The 14,745-nt window shown below is 49.2% G+C and overlaps 1 pseudogene; it reads right to left on the reverse strand.

Moving 5' to 3' along the window:
- Positions 1–542: 542 nt before the first annotated feature.
- LOC147352716 (eosinophil peroxidase-like) lies at positions 543–14,745 on the reverse strand (annotated as a pseudogene).

Consider the following 14,745-nt stretch of genomic DNA (forward strand, 5'->3'; position numbering starts at 1 on the left):
TGGCTCTCGAGCCCTTGTATGCGGCGCTGATATGTGACCTGACATGTGAGAGGGTTGCCTGGTGGAAGGGTTCATCGCTGCCGGGTGCCCCGGCCACCACTCCCAGCCAGAGAGCCGGCCATAGCCGGCAAAAGCATGAGCAGGAAACGGTTGCTCCAGGCGAGAAGGTAGCCTTGTGGTCTTCCCCAGGTTTCCTGGTCTCCAAGGTCAGAGGCCTGGGCTGGACTCCTGCGGAAGCAGCACAAGCAAACAAGTGAGGGACTTGCTGGATGTCCAGAAGCAGAGCTCTTTTAGGGTGTTGACGACTTGGCCGAGGCTAGGTGGATGCTTCCTAATTGCCCCCCAAAGCCCTGGGCCCTGGGAGTAGCTGTCGACCCAGAGGCTAGCATACTGGGGAGCCACTGGGAAAGCATGTCCTGTCCCTCGAGACGAGTTCTGTGTTTCCTGCTTAGAGGCCTGAAAGGACAGCCGAGTCCAGGGACGGATGTGAAGTTCTGAGCCAGCCCCGGCTGTTGGAGGAGACCCCCTTACCTGGGGAGGCCTCATCTGCCTCTCCAGGCAGATACATTCAGGCCGGGGATGTAGGAGCAGGGCACAAAGCCCTGGGGGCAGAGCTGGCCCTGAAGATGCCCCTTGGATCGGTGGTGATACCAGGGTTGTCACACACAGTTCGAGACAAGGAGTAGTGGCTCAGGGCCACACACTGTCTCTCGGTGAAAACACCTCGATTCTGCCCCAACTCGGGCCCCTGGCAAAAGAGGCTCTGTGATGGCCCTGATTCAGATGGCAGTTGTCCGGTGTCCCGTGCAGATCCAGGAACTTCCTTGCCAGACCCTCGTTTTTCAGAACCCGGCTAAGCTGTGCCAGATTCTGAGGCTGAAAGAGCCTGCAGAAGCACCTCCAAGCATTGTACTCTGTAGGGCAAAGGGCAGGAGCAGTTTCGTCTTCCCCCTGCGGATTCCCGTTGGCGTCTGCTCACCACGATTTGTCCTGATTTGTCCCAGGAGAGCTGTGTGGTCAGGCAATATTGGGCAGAACAAAATCCCTGCTGGCAGAAGAGGCCTTGAACTTTCCAAAGACCGAACCACTGCTCTCTGGTTTTCAATTTGAGCAGACAGCTGTGTTTCGTGTGTACACTGAGGAGTATGTCCTAATGTAGGAAGCTGTTGTAAACCAACAAACTCACCACCACCATACGATCAGGGCATTAACTAGGCATAAATGAGACAGTACCCAGAACATAAAGACTCCCAGATTTGTAGAATGACTGAATAAGTCAATGAACAAACCAAGGAATGAAGAGCATGGGTAAAATCTAGCTGCTTAGAAGATGACCACCTGCTGCATAATTCCATTTATATGAAAGGTCCAGAATAGGCAAACATGTAAAGCTAGGTTCCTAATTGTCAGGGATTGGGGTGGGAATGGGGAGTGACTATTATTACTGTTTCTTTTGTGAGTGATGAAAATGTTCTGATATTACATATGATATACAAGTATAAACTTGTATATCACTTATTTATATACTTTATAGGGTAAATTTATGATATATTAATTATATCAATATAATTTAAAATTTAATTAAAATTAAAACTTTAAAATTTAAATTTTAATTAAATTAAAATTTTAATTAAAAAATAATTTTTACCCACTGAGAAACTAACAAAGATTAGCCATATTGATTTCTCAGCCATCAGGATCCCACACCAGGACCAAATCACATGATATGATGGGACCATCAAGATAGGAGATAGCTTTGCCATGACCCAAAGAGACTCCAGCCCAGCGCTGTCCACTGAATTACAACTCCGAAACACCATCCCCAAGCTGAACAAAGGAAAACCATATGATGTTTCCCATTAATAGGCACTGCTCTGTGAATATCCTCAGGATCCTCACACTTCTGAAGTGCTTTATAATCCTCATGTTATCAATGGGTATTTGCTGAGCTTGAGCAACTGTGACTTTTCCAAGGTCACCCCCACCATTCCATGGAGCTCAAACCAGGCCTTCCAACTCCAAATTTGGTATTGGACTTGGGAAGGGATTAGTGGAGACTGCAAGAGCTAGGATGAAACAGCTTAAAGGGAACAGGAACTCACTGTGCGGTTAACTTGGGCAGCTAGCAATCTCAGATCTCCAGCAGGAGGTGCCACCACTCTGTCAGAGCACCAAAGTGGAGGGAAGGAAAGAAAGGTTCTTGAGAGTCTGCTATGTGCCTGCCTGGTCCTGTGTTAGGTGCACTAGGAATTGCCCACCCTTTACTGTATACTGCCAAAGATTAGCAGAGGCAGATGGGGCTTCAGGTTGCATTTAGGCAGGAAATTAGGAGATGGGGAGAGGGAGAGAGAAGCAAGGCTCTGGCCAAAGCCTTCCCCTAACATTAAGTCAACAGAACACACTGGGCATAACAAACACCCTTCTCCAACAACAAGAGAGACAACTCTACACACGGATATCACTGATGGTCAACACCAAAATCAGACTGATTATATTCTTTGCAGTCAGAGAAACTCGATGCAGTCAGCAAAAACAAGATCTAGAGCAGACTGTGGCCCAGATCATGAACTCCTTCTTGCAAAATTCAGGCTTAAATTGAAGAAAGTAGGGAAAACCACTAGGCCATTCAGATATGACCTAAATAAAATCCCTTATGATTGTGTAGTGGAAATAATAAACAGATCAAGGCATAAGATCTGGTAGACAGAATGCCTGAAGAACTACGGATGGAGGTTTGTAACACTGTACAGAAGACATGACCAAAACCATCTCACAGAAAAATTCAAGAAGGCAAAAGTTAGTTGTCTGAGGAGGCTTTACAAATAGCTGAGAAAAAAAGAGAAGTGAAAGGCAAGGGAGAAAGGGAAAGATATACCCAACTGAATGCAGTTCCAAAGAATAGCAAGGAGAGATAAGGAGGCCTTCTTAAATGAGCAATGCAAAGAAATAGAGGAAAATAATAGAATGAGAAAGACTAGAGATCTCTTCAAGAAAACTGGAGATACCAAGGGAACATTTCATTCAAGGATGGGCACAATAAAGGACAGAAATGGTAAGGACCTAACAGAAGCAGGAGAGATTAAGAAGAGGCGGCAAGAATACACAGAGGAACTATACAAAAAAAGTTCTTAATGATCAGATAATCATGATGCTGTGGTCACTCCAGACATCCTGGAGTGTGAGGTTCAGTGGGCCTTAGGAAGCGTTACTATGAATAAAGCTAGTGTAGGTGATGAAATTCCAGTTGAGCTATTTAAAATCCTAAAAGATGATGCTGTTAAAGTGTTACACTTAATAAGACAGCAAATTTGGAAAACTCAGCAGTGGCCACAGTATAGGAAAGAATCCCAAGAAGGGCAATGCCAAAGAATGTTCAAACTACCATACAATTGCACTCATTTCACATGCTAGTAAGGTTATGCTCAAAATCCCTCGGCTTCAGCAGTATGTAAACTTAGAACATCCAGATAAACAAGTTCCATTCAGAAAAGGCAGAGGATTCAGAGACCAATTGTCATCATTAGTTGGATCACAAAGAAAGCAAGGGGTTTCTAGAAAAACATCTAATTTTGCTTCACTGACTATGTTAAAGCCTTTGTGCAGATAACAACAAATTGTGGAAAATTCTTAAAGAGATGGGACTACCAGACCACCTTACCTGTCTCCTGAGAAATCTCTATGCAGGTCAAAATCAACAGTAAGAACTGGACATGGTTCAAAAATGGGAAAGGAGTATGACAAGGCTGTGTATTGTCACTTGCTTATTTAACTTATATGCAGAGTATATCCTGCAAACTGCCAGTCTGGATGAATCACCAGCTGGAATCAAGATTGCCGGGAGAAACATCAAGAACCTCATATGTGCAGATGATACCACTCCTATGGCAGAAAGTAAAGAGGAACTAAAAAGTCTCTTGATGAGGGTGAAAGAGGAGAGAGAAAAGCTGGCTTAAAACCCAACATTCAAAAAACTAAGATCATGGCATCTGGTCCCATCACTTCATAGCAAATAGAAGGGGGAAAAGTGGAAACAGTGACAGACTTTATTTTCTTGGGCTCCAAAATCACTGCAGATGGTGACTGCAGCCATTAAATTAAAAGATGCTTTCTTCTCAGAAGGAAAGCTATGACAAACCTAGACAGCATATTAAAAAGCAGAGACATCACTTTCCCAACAAAGGTCCATTATAGTCGAGGCTATGGTTTTTCCAGTAGTCATGTATGGATGCAAGAGTTGAACCATAAGGAAGGCTGAGCACTGAAGAAATGATGCTTTGAAATTGTGGTGCTGGAGAAGACTTTTGAGAGTCCCTTGGACTGCAAGGAGATCCAGCTAGTCACTTCTACAGGGATTCAACCCTGAATATTCAGTGGAAGGACTGATGTTGAAGCTGAAACTCCAATACTTTGGCCACCTGATGTGAAGAGCTGACTCATTGGAAAAGACCCTGAAGTTGGGAAAGATTGAAGGCAAAAGGAGAAGGGGAAGCAGAGGATGAGATGGTTAGATGACATCACTGACTCAATGGCCATGAATTTGAGCAAACTCTGGGAGATGATGAAGGACAGAGAAGCCGGACATGCTGCAGTCCATAGAGTCGCAATGAGTCAGACAGACTTGGTGACTGGACAACAACAATAACATGGTGGACTGAACAGGAGGAAGAAAGGAGAAATTTTGAACCTAATTCGAATTGTACTACTTCCTAGTTACGTGGGCTTGGGCCAATTACTAGATGTCTCTGAATTTGTTTCCTCATCTATAAAAATGGCTGTCACAGCTGCTTTCAAGGTCATTGGGAGGATTGGAAGAGTTAATGTCCATTAAAGATCCTAGCAAAGTGCCTAAGTTTTCTTCTTTCCTGGGATAAAGTCTTTTTGTGTCCTTACCAAACAACTAAGGCAGGCTTACTTTTACTCCACTGGTTCTCTACTTCTCAGGCTCTTTGCCCTTCCCCACTCAGAGCCAAGATCCAGTTTCTGTATCCCTGGGACTTCCTTCTTGGATCTTGCCAGGGTGATGGGCAGGGGCAGTTCTTCTCTGCCTTTTAAAGCTACTGTCTTTTTTTTTTTTTTTTCCTACTTGGAAAATCCTGATGTGCTTGTTCAGCTCCTGTGTCCAACCTGTTGTGTCCCTAAAGCTAGAGACCCTGGTGAGAATGGAGAAGATGTGGCAGGACAACAAAAAGGAGGTCCCGGGGATGCTTTACTGCATCAGCCTCAGCACATCCTGTAGACAGTCCCAGTCAGAAAGGAGGCACCAGGGATCTTCCCTGACCCACCCTGCTTCCCACCACCATCACCAGCAGCCCAGCTCTGGGGCAGCCTGGGAGGAGGGACCGGCAGCCCCCTCACCCGGAAGGCTGTGGTACCAGCTGCCGCTGCATGTTGGGCAGCCAGGTCCAGCCCAGTCCTTTTCACTTGCTGAAACAGCCAGTCCTGGAGCTCATCGCTAACCTAGAATCTTGAGGGTTCAGCTTGGCGGGGGTGGTGGCCATGAGGCCTCCAGGGATGGGGTCAATGCCACTGGGTGGCAGGGAATATGAGCACAGATTGGACCAGCCTCTTGGAAGCCCCAGAGTCATCACATGATGCCAAGCTAGCTCAGAGCTGGACAAGCCAGTCATTTGCATCTATCAAGTTTGTATCAGGAAACAGGGGCCTGGGTGGACACGTAGGAATCTGGACCTGGCAGGGCAAGAAGTCTCTCATACTTCTTTGAGAAGAAGTGGAAGGCAAGCTCCTTTCAGGACCACAGCCACCCATCTCCTCCCCTTTTAGAAATCCTCTAACCCCGGAGGGGGTGGCAGACTCGTGACTGAAGGTCTTGGTGACACCTGCTTTATTTTCACAGTCCTGGGGGGGACGATCAGCAGAGGCCTGGCCTCCTGGCACTAAGCTGGGCTCCACCCCTACTCCCACCTGCTCCTGGGGTACCTGATCACCATCATACACGATCTGCCAGCTGGCAAAGAAGGCAGAGCTGAGTGGGACTCGGGAGTTGGGTGCTGAGGCCTGGTACTGGCTGTCCAGGTGGAACATGAAGGGCTGGAGTGTGGTGTGGCTGCAGTGGAAGGCCAGGGTGAAGACACTGGCATGGTACGCCTGGGAGGGCCCCAGGGCTTTCCTGGACCTGTTCTCTCCCAGAAACAGGGGCAGAAAGTCCTGGTAGGTGAAGATCTGAAAGAAAAGATGGAGGAGGAACGTTACTTTAGTGGCTGCCCACCTACTCCATTGTCTTTGGACAGATTTTTTGCTTTTCTGAAGGGCTGCTCAGACACACTGATTCTTTCTTGACATTATGTTAATTGTGACAGTGTTAATTTCCCATTTTGTCTGATGAGCGATACTGACGCCCAGAGGGGTTGGGTGACATGAACAGGGTCACAGAGCAAGTTAGTGGCAGAGTTGAGGGTACAGGTCGTAGCTCAGGAACACCCCCAATCACCCAGACCTAGTTGACTTGAGGCACATCTATCTGGTTTGTGCCTTCTCATGGCTCCTAAGGGATGCTGGGGCCCAGGGCCTCCTACCTGGACCATGGCCCCCACGATCTTCCGAGCCTCCTTGTACAGCTTGTCTCCGGTCCACCAGGGATTCAGGCATCTCAGCTCAGTCACCAGCCGAGTGTGCATGACTGCCAGATTTGGGGTTTCAGTTGACTGGGTATCACCTTGAAAACCCCAAGTTCAGAGTCACCACAGTCCTTCCCAGAGAAATGTCTTTCTAGTCCCCAGACACTAAGTCTGGGGACTAGAAAGAGGCAGTGAGACTTAGTGACCTGAGCCAAATTCCTGGCCCCCACCGGACCTCCATCTCCTCAGTTGTGCTGCAAGGCTCCACTGACCCACACAACAGCCCGGAGGGGGAGGACAGCAGTGCCTAAGTCTCAGCTCCCTATGTTTCTAGAAGGGGTTTGTGTACCATGGGCAAGCATGGGGCAGCTGCCAGTTTGGGGCAGGAAAACCTTTGCCTGGTGATTCTGCTTGGCAGGATGATCAGAGCCACGGCTGGTGGGGATCCTGGGTGATTCTACAAGCCTTGCCTTTGAGATTGAGTCAACCTGTCTGGTGAGTTGCATCCCTCTGCAGGGTCTCTCCTGGGGGCTGGACTTGTTCTTAGCTTTGGGCTTGGTATCATACTGTTCTTCCCAGGGAGCCCCAGGGAAGGAGAAAGAAGGAGAGTTGGGCAGAGCCTGTTTCTGTAGCCAGACCTTCTCGAGGCCAGGAAGGAAAGTGCTGTACTGAAGGTGGCCTTACACACGGTCATTTGCTGTTTTTGAGCTAAGCCCTTGTGTGTGGTCTTAATCAATCTACTCTTAAGCAGAGCAAGGAGCCTGCTGCTCTTAACAGGAACAAAGAAACATACAGTCCTTAGAAAGGGGGCTGGAGCCAACTCCCTATGAAGGAGGTGGTAGTGCAGAGTGGAAAGAGCCCAGACCTGGCCACTGCACTGACTCCAGCCCCCATGTGGACTCTGCCATCAGACACTCTGCTCTGGGGTGCATTAGTTATCTTTGCTGAGCTTCTCGTCTGCAAAACGAGGGTGATGCTAATGCTGCCTTTTCAGGGCTGCTATAAGGATGAGAGATGGCACATTCAAATATCTTAAATAAGCAGAAGTGATGGCCATCATGACGATAGAGAGCGGAGGATGGGGGAAAGACCCCCAGGAAATTTCAGATTATGCATCTGGAAGAAGGTACCAAATGCCAGTGTCTAGCTAGTGCAGGGAGGAAACTGGCTTCTAAGGAAATTTAACCTACAGTAGAAAAATTATTAGGTGGAAGTGAAAGCTGCTTTCAGGTAATTAAAGAGGCTATTACTGTGTGAAAGAGAGAGAGCTTCTTCTCTGGGGGTCTAGAAGCTCAGTGAAGAGCAAGAGATGGATGCTGGATCAATATGAGGTGGGCTTTTGAAACAATCAGCACCATTCCAGATGGACTGTGTAGGGGATGAGGCCCTTATGGTACAGAGAGTCAAGCAACGATCTCTGGACACACACTTGTTTTGCAAAAGAACTCCTTCCGACATACTGATTCTGGGAACCACGCACAGATCTGTGTACCTAATATTGAGGTATGAAGTCATGTATCCCCTACGGAGTACCCTCTGGGCTTCCCCTCCTGGAACCTGGGACTGGCTCTTTCCTAGGGAGACAAGACTGTCCACCCCCGAGTCTGACGTGCCAGGAAGCAAGGGATGCATGCCGAGTGGTTCAGTGAAGAGGCAGGGTCATTGTGCAGGTTGTCAACGGGCAGCAGGGCCCAGCCATTGTCCTGGAAGTGGGTGCTGAGTGTGAGAAGCCCCAGGAAGTTGGTCTGGTTGCGGAGCTACATGACGAGGGCAACCTCCTTGCCATACAACATGCTGGCATCCACGAAGGAGGTGAGTCCATTGATCTGGTCGCGGCCTTTGTTTTTGCTTTTGTGCCAGACGGAAGAAGGAGATGCAGTCTTGCTGACTGGTGATGCCTGGGTCATTGGGCGGGGTCTGAGGTGGAAGAGGAGTCACTTACACGGGGGCCCTTCATGAGCAAGCTCACCCCTCCAGGTCATCCCCCACGTGCTTCAGAGCCTTGCTCAAAACTCCCTTCTTAGCTGCTCTATATATAGCACAGGAGCTCAGCTCCAGCCTCCATGACACCTACAGGAGTAGGATGAAGGCTCAGGAGGGAAAGGGCATATGTATACATATAGATGATTCAAGTTGTTTTACGGCAGAAACTAACACAACATGCAAAGCAGCTATACTCCAATTAAAAACAAAAGCAAAAACTCTCTTATTCCAGGAAATCCTCCTTGACTCATCCAGACTCAGGCTGCTCATCAGGTTATCTGAGCATCCTTAGCAGTTGGTGCTGCAGAGTCATGAAAGGTTAGACATGGATGAGGCCTTAGATCCTGATGTTACAGACAGGGAAACTGAGGCTCAGAGAGAGGAAGGACAACTCCGTGGGAGAGGAGGGAGTGGAAACTAGTTCTCTGACATGAAGGCTCGTGCTGCTTTCACTCTACTCCGCTCAGCAGACATCAGCCCCTTTCTGTGCTGCGTGCCTTGGAGGTCGTGAAGGTCAAGAAAACTCCAGACTGGCTGCAGGAAGCTGGCAGTTCACTGAACACAGACCTGCACATAAAGTAATGTAACTCTAAATTAAGGTGGTGTTTGCTGTGTTAGATTTAAAAGTCAGAAGTGCTAGTCGCTCAGTCAAGTCTGACTCTGCGATCCCATAGACTGTAGCTTACCAGGCTCCTCTGTCCATGGGATTCTCCAGGCAAGAATGCTGGAGTGGGTTGCCATGCCTTTTTCCAGGGGATAGTCCCAATCCAGGGATTGAGCCCAGGTCTCCTGCAATGCAGGCAGATTATTTACCATCTGAGCCAGCAGTGAAGCCAGTAACGGTATACTAGGAAGATAGGGGATGGTCCCCCAGAGAAGCCAGAGGAAGGAGCCAGCCAGGGGCCCTCACATGACACATTTCGAGAACAGTAAGGGTGAGTGAACATGTGCGTGTGTGTGTGTGGTGGTGGCTCAGTGCCCAGCAGAGGCTTTGCTCCCTGGAGTCCATCGTTTCTTCCCTAGTGTCCCGCAGCATCCTTGCTCTCAGCATGAAGCAGAGCCCTGTCCTCCCAACTGGACCCAGGAATTTGCTGGAACTGCAGGGGCCTTGGCCCATCCCAGAGGGAGGGAAGGACAACTGCTAAGAGACTTTAAAGGCTTCCAAAAGTAGCAGCCCGGAGGCTTCCCCTGTTGGAATGCCACCCACAGCTCAACGCCAGTCTCAATTGCTTCCCCTTTCGTGAAACCTGCACTGAACCTCCGGGCAGGTTGCCCTACCCTCACCCCTCAAACACATACAGAACTAGGTGTATGTGTCAGACTGTGCATCTTGTTATTGTCTGAGACTCCAGCATCTCAGGCAGCTCCCTAAGGCAGGTGCTCTAGGCTTCCAGATGCCCAGCCCCAGCTCTTGGCCAGGGATGGAGCCTGGGAGACCACAGTACCTTGGTGAGGAAGCAGGCGGGCAGGTGGACACAGGTGCTCTCACAGTCGACACCCTCAGTGAAGGCTACTCTGGCTGGGGAGTCAGGGGCGAAGTCCAAGTCACAGTCAATGAACTGGCCACACTGCATGAACTTAAGGGACCGGCTGTGGTCGGAGGTCAGCCTCTCGCTGCAGAAGTGCATGATATGGTTGGAGACAGCCTGGACCTGGTGGGGAGAGCAATCAGTGTGGGGCTGCGACCCCACACATGTCAGAGCCAAGCCAGGACTCAGGGGGCAACAGGTTGCCCCCGCTGGAGTTAACACAGTCTTTCCTCCTCTCCCACCCTCCCCTCCCCTTTCCTGCTTTGTCCCACTTCCTATGTGGCTGTCATTCCTACAGAGATGCTCTCCAGCCTGGCTTCTGAGGATTCCAGGAGGAAAGAAAGGGGAACAGACCAGATTGGCTGACTCAGACCCCACCAGCTCCTCTAGAGAGATAAATGATAGATTGATTTATACAGACTAGTGGATAATTAGATAATAGAACTGATTGAGAGATGTAAGGATTGGTTGCCAGGTGATGGATGATAGAGAACTGGATAGATGGAATGATCAATGGAAGAAAAATTGATAAACAGATGATGATGGATAGATGATAGATTGTGATATTGACATATGAATAGAAAATTGATAAATTGTTAAATGAGAAATAGGTCAATACATAGAGCTACATTAAGCTGTATTGCTCTTGAAGGTACTTTGACATGAATTCTTTCAGAAAAAACAGTACTATAATGGCTACTACTAATATCTTCCCGAGCCAGAGATCAAACTCGGGTCTCCTGCATTGCAGGTAGATTCTTTACTGTCTAGGCCACCAGGGAAACACAAGTGCTAATATATCACATCCTATAATGATGTTTGTATCAAGGGCTTTAATAGTCATAACAGAAATCTGGAGTGGGTTTTACAGCTGAGGAAACTGACTCAGCTGGAGTCCTTGCCCAGAGTTATCCGCCAGCCCGTGGGAGAGCCTGGTTCAAGCCCTGTCTGGCCGACTCTGTCTGTGCTTCTGTTCTCCATGTTTAGAAGAGATGAAGTATCCTTCAGCCCCTCAGTCCTGACTCACAATGGGGAGGAGCAAGCTGTTGCCCATCTTGCCGGGGTCCAGCCGAAGGGGAGAGACAGCCTGTTCTCGTTCTCAGCTGGCAGCCAGCAAGCCAGGGGCTGGTTGGAGACCCCCAGCCAGGGTCTCCTCCTGCAGCAGGGGGTGGGTTGGGGTCAGTAGGGTTGGGAAGGAGCGGCGGGCGGATCTGACCCCCTCCCAGGTCAAGTGCCACTCCAGCACCCACTCGTTGTTGCATCTCCCAGTGATGGTGCGATATTGGTTGCCGCACTTCTCAGCTTCTTCCTGGGGAGCGCAGTCACTGGCCTGGGACAGCAGCCGCAGCTGGGGTTCATTAGCACATCTCGGGGTGGGGTGGTGGGCAGGGTTCCAGCTTCTTCTTGAGCAGGTCTGTTCCATACCTCCCATCCCTTTCCTCTCTCCCCTCCAGACACCCCAAGGAGTGCATCCTGCACCCCACACCTTTCCCCGCCATCTGGCTTTCTTCCACTCCACAGTACCCGTGACAGTGAAGGATCTGAATGCCTGGAGTTGTAACTTTTCTTCCAGCAGCCCCAAGGCCACATGAACGACTGTCCTGGTGGCTGCTACCGGTTGTTTGAAGAAGGACAGGAGGTCCGTGGGGCTGGCCGAGCCACTGAGAAGGTGCTGCTTGATGCTGCCCAGCAGAGGAGGAAGGGGGGCTGGAGGGAGGAAGCACACCACTGAGCAGAGCCCCAGCTGAGCAGTCAGGACAAACGGACAGAGGAGGGATGGAAGGGAAGCTCTCTATCACCATGGCATTGCCCCACACGATTGGTTGTGCTGAAGGCATGCTGTCCCCTCTTGGATTGGCCATAGCGACCCCAGCCCCTACCCTGTTTGCAGCTGTGGACCCAGTGCCCTGGGCCTGTCAGTGTTTGGAATGTTTGTAAACAGTGTTTGGAACGTAAGTAAACCATGTCCTGTCCTGTCCTGGCTCAACTCCATGAATTCACACACCCTCTTCCACCCTGGAAAGGAGGACATGTCCCTTTCCCCACCAGATAGGATTTCCACCTTCTCCAGGTGACCATTTGAAGCTCCCAGGGTCTTGACCCCATTTAGGCCAGTTAGGTGAAGTGGCGCAGGGGGTTGGGGGCCACAGGGTGGTGACTTGGAGCCTTTGGGTGGGCACTAGGTGGGCCCCGTGACTATCTCTGGTGCAAGGCCGAGAGGCCAGGAGCTGTGCTGCCCGAGAGATATGAGAATGGGTGGTCCACTGAGCTTGGGGGCCAGGGTGGGACACTCCCCTGGGTGGACTGTTTGGGAAGCTTGGCTCCCTGTGAGGCACGTATGAGCTCCTCCCTCTATATGCGGAGTCCAGAACCCATTGCTGGGAATGGACCAGGTTCCTCACAGGCTCAGGGCCTGGCTATATAACCCAGGTGGGTTAATTTTGACTCTGTATTAAATCTTTTTCTGTGATTTTAACTTTTATTTTGCCACTTTTCTTATTAGAGACATACATAATGGCCTGCCTTAGGGAGCCCTGCCCCTGCCCCTCTTCGCCTGACCCTTGGGCTAGGGTGCCTTTGTTTGGCTCACAGCCAGATAGCCTGACCCTGCCCACCTGTGAAGGACTGTGACATTCTTTGTGAGTTCTCTGTGTGGGAAATGGCTCCACTTATCTGCTGCTTACCAGCTCATAAATTCACTTCTGGGGGGCTAGAATTGCAGATAGCTCTTGAGAAATTTGTATGCAGGTCAAGAAGCAACAGTTAGAACTGGACATGGAACAACAGACTGGTTCCAAATAGGAAAAGGAGTTCGTCAAGGCTGTATATTGTCACCCTGTTTATTTAACTTATATGCAGAGTACATCATGAGAAATGCTGGACTGGAAGAAACACAAACTGGAATCAAGATTGTCGGGAGAAATATTAATAACCTCAGATATGCAGATGACACCACCCTTATGGCAGAAAGTGAAGAGGAACTCAAAAGCCTCTTGATGAAAGTGAAAGTTGAGAGTGAAAAAGTTGGCTTAAAGCTCAACATTCAGAAAATAAAGATCATGGCATCTGGTCCCACCACTTCATGGGAAATAGATGGGGAAACAGTGGAAACAGTCTCAGACTTTATTTTTGGGGGCTCCAAAATCACTGCAGATGGTGACTGCAGCCATGAAATTAAAAGACGCTTACTCCTTGGAAGGAAAGTTATGACCAACCTAGATAGCATATTCAAAAGCAGAGACATTACTTTGACAACAAAGGTTCGTTCTAGTCAAGGCTATGGTTTTTCCTGTGGTCATATATGGATGTGAGAGTTGGACTGTGAAGAAAGCTGAGCACTGAAGACTGGATGCTTTTGAACTGTGGTGTTGGAGAAGACTCTTGAGAGTCCCTTGGACTGCAAGGAGATCCAACCAGTCCATTCTGAAGGAGATCAGCCCTGGGATTTCTTTGGAAGGAATCATGCTAAAGCTGAAACTCCAGTACTTTGGCCACCTCATGCGAAGAGTTGACTCATTGGAAAAGACTCTGATGGTGGGAGGGATTGGGGGCAGGAGGAGAAGGGGACGACAGAGGATGAGATGGCTGGATGGCATCACTGACTCGATGGACGTGAGTCTGAGTGAACTCCGGGAGTTGGTGATGGACAGGGAGGCCTGGCGTGCTGCGATTCATGGGGTCGCGAAGAGTCGGACACGACTGAGTGACTGAACTGAACTGAACTGATGGCATTTTTGTTTATTGACATGACAGGAGATATTCCATTTCACACCACCCATGAAATGGCTATAAGGCAGTGAAACTAACACATCCCCCTGCCCGAGGTTTGCTAGTCTAGGAAATATCTGCAAGAATTAAATGGTCTTTTCACTTTGTTTCCTCACCGCCCCCCCCACCTCTGATCCATAAAAGAACCTGGCATCCAGGCACCCACAAGCTGATTGTTTTGAGACATTAGTCTGCCATCTTCTTGGTCAGCCAGCTCTCTGAACAAAGTCATATTCCTTCCCTCAACACCTCATCTCCCAGACTTATTGGCTTACCCTGCGGCAAGCAGAGCAAGCGTGACTCGATAACAGCTGGACCTCAGGGGTTAGGGAGTCATGTGGGAGAGCTCTTCTTGGGTAAGAAAAATGAGCAAAATGAGGGTCCAAGATGGAGCCACATGAGAAAAAGATTTGTAGTGAGACTCATCAAAAAGATCACTTGGGGTTGTCAGGCGAGTGGTATTTTCCTCGGTTCTGTCTTGTCCGAACAAAAACTTGAAGCAACGGATGTTAGAGAACTCGGCGTGTCATAGCTCTAGGATGCACCGTGTTATAGCTCTCAGGTCTCAGACAGACCGTGTTATAGCTCTTGGACAGATCAGTGTTACAGCTCCATGTTACAGCTCTATTTTATTAAGAAAATAGCAGGAAAATCCATCCCCTGCAAAGACTCAAAGAGAAGAGAGTGGGGGAGCACACTGGCGCGTGGGAGAGGGAGAGAGAGACCCCCGGCCATTTGGCTCCTCTTTTTATATGTTTTTTTTTTCTCCCCCCGGACCTGCCGTATGTAAATTGGGCTAGCCAGGAGTGCTGTTTGTTCTACCTGTTCTCCGGTCCCTGACCTTCCTTTGTTTTATTTTTGCGGGCTTTTTCCTTCCTAGCCACCGCCAT

The sequence above is a fragment of the Bos grunniens genome, chromosome 19, assembly GCF_055505025.1.
Source record: "Bos grunniens cultivar Pamir isolate PY7600 chromosome 19, Bosgru_T2T1.0, whole genome shotgun sequence".
In the NCBI taxonomy this organism is placed as follows: Eukaryota; Metazoa; Chordata; class Mammalia; order Artiodactyla; family Bovidae; genus Bos; species Bos grunniens.